The sequence below is a fragment of the Chiloscyllium punctatum genome, chromosome 28 (assembly GCF_047496795.1).
Source record: "Chiloscyllium punctatum isolate Juve2018m chromosome 28, sChiPun1.3, whole genome shotgun sequence".
Taxonomy (NCBI): Eukaryota; Metazoa; Chordata; class Chondrichthyes; order Orectolobiformes; family Hemiscylliidae; genus Chiloscyllium; species Chiloscyllium punctatum.
The window spans coordinates 63,864,815-63,873,959 of NC_092766.1; the positions used below are offsets into that span (position 1 = coordinate 63,864,815).

General features: G+C 43.0%; 1 non-coding gene across 1 annotated transcript; it reads left to right on the forward strand.

Annotated features, from left to right (window-relative positions):
* Positions 1-4,546: 4,546 nt before the first annotated feature.
* Positions 4,547-4,628, forward strand: trnas-acu (transfer RNA serine (anticodon ACU)). The gene has a single exon. It is a non-coding gene; the product is annotated as a tRNA-Ser (tRNA).
* The last annotated feature ends 4,517 nt before the right edge of the window (positions 4,629-9,145 follow it).

The window sequence follows — 9,145 nt, forward strand, 5'->3', positions numbered from 1 at the left end:
ATGTATGTTTGCCGAGACAGGGACGCCCTCATCCCGTGAATGCATTAAGAAAAAAAACCTCAATTTTTGCTGTCGAGACCTGACATATTCTTCCCTCTTATCCGAGACCAGATCCTCAATTTCACCAATCCTCCAGCATTCCTTACACCTACCAGCCTTACCCTTCAACCTAAGGGGGACATTCTGTCTCTGTACTCCTGACATCACATGTTGAAGGCTTCTCACTTCACAACTGACCCATTTCTTGGAGAATATATATCCCAACCGACTTTGACATTTTCATTGAGTATGACAGAGGGATTGTCTGCATGAGGCTGAGCTAAATGATGCTATCTTATCAAACTCACCTCATTAACTACCCATCCCACCCCATGGAGTCCCTCTTATTCAATGCCAGCCCGATTCTCCCATTTAACATGGCCGGGGTTTCTCACCATCACCCAGATGCCCCTGATACTCCACGATCCCTGGCATTGGTGCCATCTTTAAAAGGCCAATGGGCACATGGTTGAGCTTTCTCAGGTTGGAACAGCCCTGCATAGTTTATCCTGAACATGGCAGATAAGGGGAAATTATACCACTGTTTGTCGACTGGGACCCGCAGATCTTGGTGGATTGGCTAGTACAGAGAGGGAAATTCTCTCCCAAAAGGGGGGCCACACCACCAGACCCAACAATCATGGTCTGAGCTCAGTGTAGTATCTGCAGTCTGAAGAAATGTCCAGCAACACAGGACAAGAATCAATGACCTTCCCCACTCTGTCAGGATAAGGTCACTGTATTTTCTCTACTCCCTCTCAGTCACTGTATATCTGTTATAACACCTACCCCGGAACAAGGCTTATGCTCCACCACTCTCACTGCTGCATGCAGCACCTTCCCTTTCTCTCTCTTTCCCCTCGACTATATCTCCTTCACTAATAACACTGCATGGATACAACACACTTGACTGACTCCCTCTTCACATGTCACCATCTCACCAAGCCCCCCCCCCCCCCACCTACACCAGCACTAACAGTAGTGTCACCCACTCCCACCCTCACTGAATCCTTCCCCGTCTCCTATTCCAGGAGAAACAGCTCATATTGGATAGAAAGTGTGAAGCCGGGTAGTGGATTGGTCGATATCCACCTCCCCCCACCCCCTGTATTTGTGTGACTGTATTTTTCTCTGTGAGTGCCTGCATGTGGTTGCAGGTCTGGCAGTCTCTGTGGTGCTTAAAATGACACAATCTCTCATTTAGCTGGCAACCACACCCGACTGCAGTGATGGTGGCAGAGGGTGATAACCTTCGATGATTCAGTCTGAGTGGAAGAGAAGGCACCAGCGCACAGCACGATCCAAACTGACAGCAACATCAACGCACACACCTCCCCGCCCCCTACACTCCGCACCCCACCACACACACACACACACACACACACACACACACACACACACACACAAAATGCTGGTAGATGGAGAGTTGCAAATATACTTGGGGTCGTCAGAATGGAAATGCTCACCTCTGAGTGAACCATTTTGTCAGGAGATGACATGAATTGATTTCTGATTCTGTGACTTGCAATGCTTAAACATTACGTGGAAAAGTATTGAAAATTCCCAAAAAAGGCCTGGTAGTCTTGATAATGATGCAGCCACAATATCGCTTGGTATCAGACAAAACTGGTCTGTGTTTCCAAAGATATTATTTGAAAAAATCAAACGCATGTGTAATTTGAGAGATTCACAGCAAAGGATTTGCTGTCTACTCAGAGTCAAAAAATGTGACACTGATGCAGTGGCGTGGGGAGGCCAGCAGAGGGTAGTATTGGATGAATCCAATCATAAAACTGAGTGGTTCGCACTCCCTCTCTAAGGATTAGACATGTTGGCCTTACAAACCTTCCGAACATTCCGTGGAAGAAAAAAGGGAGTGATCGATAATTTTCGTCTCCATGGAGACGATGTTCATGAACTGGATACATAAAATTTACCTTATTTGAGTTTATATATAGAGGAGTCATATTTAAAAAGCAGAGTTCATAGAGTAACTGTAAAATCTTTAGGTCACCCTTAGTGGGAGCATTGTGTGTAATCCTTGACCTCGTTCTCCACCAAAAACATGTAAAGAAGTTAGAAAGGGCACCTACGCTGTTTCCTGGATAGCAAGATATTAGAAAGCCAAGTGGTGTTGTTTACTGAGACATAAATATATCAGAAAGGATACAACCGGTTTCATCTGGATGATAGAAAGAATGAAGGAGTTTATTCACGAGATTTGGAAATGCTGGAGCAGAAACACGCAAGTTTGAAGTAAACAAATGAGATTTTCACATAACGCGAGGTTTGAATGACTATATCAGGGAAGTTCCCTCTTTCGAATGAATCAATAACTTTCGTTAGAGCTTCAAAACCATTAGTGAATGATTAAGAAAAGTTTGGATGAGAGTTTCTTCCACTCAATAGAGTTATTTAAATCGTGAACGACTTTCCAGAAATAAAGCGTAGAAGCTGATTTCACGGTGTTTTAAAAGATACACGAACAAACATACAAGGAGGGAATTTACCATTAAGAGAAAGTCAGTGCGGTTGCGTAACAATTTCGAATTTGGTTGACTTCAGACACAAAGACATTTCATGAACACGTACAACTGAATAAGATTGAACAGAAAAAGTTCATCGATTGATAAAGTGTGACGTATTATTCAAGGTGAAACTCTGTAAATGGAGCTGATGTCGTAAAATAACTGCAGACAGAAGTGATATCCTAATGAGTAGGAATTGAATCGTCACTTGGAGACGCAACACCTTCTTTAAAGATTTGACCACATTCACATGATGTTATGTACATTTCGTACATTCTTAACTCCACCCAAGAAATCCACCAAGAAGACTCTGTCCTTTTGTATTGTTAACCCTCTGTACTTCTCTGCAGCACGCCATTTAAGATAAAATATGCTCAGACCAAAATTCAGTTCAATACAATATTCAAACGGTCCTATGTGCTTTTTATTATTATTGCAATAACCTTTGTGAGTTTGCAACAAACTATGTAACATGAAAACAGTTCAACATCTATTATCCCAGAATTTAACGCAGTGCACATGGGAAACGTTATCCATCTGCTGAAAAATCACCTTCGGCTCTCTCTCCACATATGTCTCTTCACGTTTTAGATACTTGCAGTATGTTTGTTGATCAAGGAGTTATTATCCAGAAGAGGTTGTTTCTCAATCCACAAACACGGGTATTTTCCCATAAACTTGGCTTTGCTCAATATCACCTTCTGTCCGTATCCCTTAAAACGACGACAAATTGAAGCTGCTTCATGTGAGGCTCAAAATTAAAACTTCAGCACAGCACAGCCCACTATAATGGAACAGAGATACCGTGCACTGGTCACCTGCAGCACAGGAGCAACACATTAATGATTACCTCCACATTCCTGGTTTTACCGTAACATTTGGGAAACCGACTTTCTCTGATTCCATGGCGAGTAACGGGGATTATATGATCATCTTCACCAGTAGTTCTGACCCCGAGTGAGGAAAGTGGTGAGGTCCTCATTGTAAGGATGGATAGATTGATGAAATGTACAATTTCATCTTTTGCCTTCACTAACCCATGAGCTTTTTATTTTGTTTTGCGTCTGTAGAAATCTTAAAATCTTCATCTTGAACAGACTCAATGACAGCTCTCCATTGTGTCTCTGGCATCAAATTTCAAAGTGTAAACCCCCTCTGAATTCTTACACCGCAGTCCGCTGTTTGGGAAGTGTTCCTGTTGTGGGAAATGCACTTCCCCGTGTGTCAACTGCTGTTCCCAGTATGTGCTCTGGCACCGCACTCATTTTCCTTCTGACACTTGCTCACTGTGTTGCTGTGATCATACAGTGACTTGGTGTCGCACGGCCCAGGAAAATGATACAGATCATGGTTTTTGCATTGTTGAATTCAGTTGTCAGTTTAGCCTTATTTTGGATTTTGAAATTGTCTGTTCTGTACACAAGTGCGTGTCAAAAACATCTGAGCGGAAGTTAGGTGTTCTGAATAATGACATTGAGCACTATGCACTCTCCTCCAGTCTGGAAAACAATTCCTCACAGGCAATTTAATATACAATAGACAGCAGGTGCAGGAGTAGGCCATTCTGCCCTTCGAGCCAGCACCACCATTCATTATGATCATGGCTGAAGATCCTCAATTTGTATACTGTTCCTGCCTTATCCCGATAACCGTTTATTCCACTATCCTTAAGAGCTTTATCCAACTCTTTATTGAAAGAACACTTCCTGCTGTCTCGGGTTCTTCATTCCGTTGACTTCAAATCTTCACAGAAGTCAACAGACCTTGTTACATATTCATTTCCTCATTTTTGTTCATATCACTGTGTGCATCGTGTGACAGTGGGAGTGCACTTTCCCCACAACCCAGGGGTCAGACCATAGTCTTGGAACCGTACTGTGTTATTTCTAATTTCACCAACACCAGGGTGAAATATCTGCTGCTCTGCATAATTTATGCAATTCAATTATTCATAAGGTAATAGCTTTTCCAGCATCTGTGACGAGGTGGCCGAGAATTTAAGGCGATGGACTACTGATCCATTGTGTTCTGCACGCGTGGGTTCGAATCCCACTCTCGTCGCTGTCATCAACGGCATTTCAGTGGTGCTGTTTTCAGATGGTCGCAGCTGTGTGTTGAAGTTGGAGCTCCAATAGTCAGTTCGTATGCATTGACAAAATTTCAAAGAATAGTTTAAGCCTGTTGACTGAAATGTAGGTTGCATTGGGATAATGATAAGGAGTGCAGTTTTCTTTGTCAAGTCAAGTTGCTGTGAACGTTTTTTTGTATGAAAGACATCCAGGAAAATCAAATACCGAGAGCTGCGAAGTGCATGTCATGCAAAGGGATTCTTAATGAATGTTTTGTCAGATGAAATCTGAAGGAGGTTGAGTAGAAGTAATTCATCCTGGTGAGAAGATCACAGCGAGACAACACAAAATAATGGAGATATTTCAAAGGGGCAGGGCGTGGGTGTAGGGGCACTGAGAACTGGCTATAAATGCACAGTGGAGAATTGCCAGTGTGGGTGCCGTGCATGGGCATGGAGAGATTTACACATTGGTCTCGCCCTAGCCCCTTGCTCTCGCCATTGATGAATGCTGGACATAAGGCACAGATAAACACAAGATGTGGGAAGCAAGCACCCTCACGTTATGCACACACTGGATGCAACACATTGACCTATGAACAACTGGAGAAATCAGCATGTTACCTATAGGGAGTGAAACTAAACTGTAGATCAATAACCGCAGATTCATACAACATAAACATGAAAAATGATTTAAAATGTAGGGTGTAGGGTTGCTCACTGAGCTGTAACTTTGATATCCAGACGTTTCATTACTTGGCTAGGTAACATCATCATCAGTGGCGACCTCCAATTGAAGCAAAGCTGTTGTCTCCTGCTTTCTATTTATATTTTTCTCCTCGATGGGGTTCCTGGGGTTTGTGGTGATGTCATTTCCTGTTCGTTTTCTGAGGGGTTGATAGATGGCATCTACATCTAAGTGTTTGTTTATGGCATTGTGGTTGAAGTGCCAGGCCTCTAGGAATTCTCTGGCATGTCTTTGCTTAGCCTGTTCCAGGATAGATGTGTTGTCCCAGTCGAAATAGTGGTATTTTTAATCCGTATGTAGGGCTACGAAGGAGAGAAGGTCGTGTCTTTTTGTGGCTAGCTGGTGTTCGTATATCCTGGTGGCTAACTTTCTTCCTGTTTTTCTTACATAGCGTTGGTGGCAGTCATTGCATGGAACTTTGGAGATGACGTTGGTTTTGTCCATGGGTTGAACTGTGTCTTTTAAGTTAGTTTTTGTTTGAGAGTGTTGGTGGGTTTGTGTACTACTAGGATTCCGAGGGGTCTGAATAGTCTGGCTGTGATTTCTGAAACTTCTTCGATGTATGGTAAGGTGGTTAGGGTTTCTGGCTGTGTTTGGTCTGCTTGTCGTGGTTTGTTCTTGAGGAATCTGCGAACTGTATTTTTGAGTATCTATTCTTTTCGAATACGTTGAATAGGTGGTTCTCCTCTGTTTTCCGAAGTTCGTCTGTGCTGCAGTGTGTGGTGGCTCGTTGGAATAGTGGTCTGATACAGCTTCGTTTGTGTGTGTTGGGATGGTTGCTGGTGTAGTTAAGTATTTGGTCAGAGTTTGTCGGTTTTCTGTATACATAGGTTTGTAGTTCTCCGTTGTCCTTTCTTTCTACTGTGACGTTCAGGAATGCGAGTCTGTTGTCGGTTTCTTCCTCCTTGGTGAACTTTATGCCTGTGAAGGTGTTGTTGATGATGTCAAATGTCTCTTCTTTCTTGTTTTGTTTTGTGATGACAAAGGTGTCATCTATGTAGCGGACCCAGATTTTTGGTTTGATTGTTGGTAGGGGTGTTTGTTCTAGTCTTTGCATTACCGCTTCTGCTATGAATCCTGATAGCGGAGATCTCATGGGTGTGCCGTTGGTTTGTTTGTAGACTATGTTGTTGAAAGTGAAGTGGGTGGTGAGGCACAGGTTCACTAGCTTCATGATGTTTTCGTTGGTAATGTGATTGATGGTTGTTGGTGCGTCTGTGATGGTCTCTTCTAAAAGTGCGGTAAGTGTTTCCTTTGCCAGGTCGATGTTGATGAAGGTGAACAGTGCTGTTATGTCGAATGAGATCATTGCTTCTTCTTCCTCTATTTTGGTGTTTTTGATGATTTTTAGGAATTCCTGAGTGGAGTGGATGGAGTGCTGTGACTCTTCTATGAGGCATTTCAGTCTTGCATGTAGTTCTTTGGCCCGTCTTTAAGTTGGTGTTCCGGGTAATGAGACTATGGGTCCGAGGGTGGGGGGGGGGGGGGCTCCTGGTTTATGGATTTTTGGTAGTCCGATTCGACTTGGGAAACACCTTGATCCTGGGACAGTCTAAGCAAAGACATGGCGGAAAATTCCCAAAGGCCTGGCACTCCAACCACAACGCCATAAACAAACACATAGATCTACATGCCATCTATCAACCCCGCAGAAAACGAACATGAAATGACATCACCACAAACCGCAGGAACCCCATCCAGTAGAAAGATATAAATAGAAAGCAAGAGACAACAGCTTCCCTTCACATGGAGGTCGCCACTGATGGTGTTACCTAGCCAGGTAATGAAACATCTGGATATCAAACCTACAGCTCAGCGAGCAAACCTACACCTTAAACCTCAACCTGAGTTACAAACCTTCACAATCCTTGCGATTTAAAGAGGCTATACGCATATCAGTAATAGACTTTTTGATATAATACCCGTCTGGTTGAAAGAAGAAGACACCACATTTCAAGATGGATGACAACGTTACCAATGTTGTTTTGAAATTGAGATCTATTTGATCATTTTACGCAGTGAACAAGTTCATTTTAAATAATGCAAACCAAATTCTCTCACCTGGAATAAAAGTGTGTTTTGAAAAAAAACTTTGTCCTTGTTAACTCGCAGTTACTCAACATGAGAAATAGGATATAATTTTTATTAAGCATACATCAATTAGCACCATTATCTTACTTCGGATGGACTACAGTATGCACATGCGAAATAAGGTTTAAGAAAGAATGACTTTTGGAAATAATGATTCGGTGGTGACTAAAAATAATATTAGGTTCTCATGATGTGGTTACTCCACCAATTGGTCCAGTGGTGGGGATGTTCAGTGGGCAGTATTTCTATGATGGTACAGAAGTATGTGAGCTGCCAGGGATGGGAGCTCCCACTTCTTTTGGAGCAGCGTCTTTTGACGTGGACCAGAGAGCATTGTGACATCAGTCTGGGAGTTCCAACCACACCTGGAGCAGCTTCCATTGACATGGAGCAGCAGGGAGCATTGAGGCATCAGGCTGGGAGTTCCAAACACAACTGGAGCAGCTTCAGTTGACATGGAGCAGCAGGGAGCATTGGAACATCCGAATGCAAGATCTAACCTCATTTGGAGCAGCTTCAGTTGACATGGAGCAAGGAGCTTTGCGAGATCCATCTGGGAGTTCCACTCTCACCTGGAGCAGCTTTTAATGACATGTAGCAGTAGGGAGTATGGGACATCAGAGTGACACATCCAACCTCAACTGGACTGCTTCTCTTGACATGGAGGAGGGAACTTTGGGGCATCAGACTGGGAGCTCCAACCTCACAAGGACCAGCTTTTAGTGACATGTAACAGCTGGGAGCATTGGGACATCAGAGTTGTAGGTCTAACCTCAACTGCACCACTGGTAATGACATGGAACAGGGAGCATTGGGACATCAAACTGGGAGCTCCAACTTCAAGTAGAGCAGCTTCTATTGACATGGAGCAGCAAGGAGCATTGCAACGTCAGGTTGGGAGCTCCAACATCACCTGTAGAAGCTTGTATTTACATGGAAGAGGAGGGAGCATTGGGACATTAGGCTGGGGGAAAGGATATTCAACTATTTTAATCTAAAGTAAAACATGTTTCAACACCTCATATGTTAATTGATTTATGAAGAATCTTTCCCTGGAAAATAATTAATTCTTTAGATAGTAAAGACAAGTCCTGCAAATATTCAACTTAGGAAAACGCATTGGTACAGATAGAAATGGGAGTGATGCTTCATGTCTTTGTCTTTTCATTTCTGGCCGACTCTGCGCTCGATTATGTCATCGGAAGGACGTTTTCACTCATTTCCTGCAAATTCGGACAGGTCATTAACGATATCTAAATATAAAAAAATAATGGGAATATGAGATGTTATGATTAGGCTGGAGTTTACCTCAAATTATGGTGAAAACGCAGAAAAGTCAGTTGCAATTTCCAAGATCAGCAGTGACCTCATTGATTGGCTGATCAGATTGTGAATCCTCGTTGTTTTGAGGACAAATTGAAGTGAATCAATGATAGTGATTATCTTTGTTCTTTGTTCACCTTGTGACTGTTACTGTTATTGCTCATGTCCTTGTTAACACCACAGCTCTGCAGCGTGTAAAATCTCAGCTGTGCATCTGGCCAGTGGTACAACCATTCGGAGAGCTGGCCACGAATCAGACAATTATAAGTTCGACTTTTACTTTGCATAAGCGCATTGTGGAGATTCATCACAAATCCAACCTAATCACTTTTGTTATGCTGAGGTGAA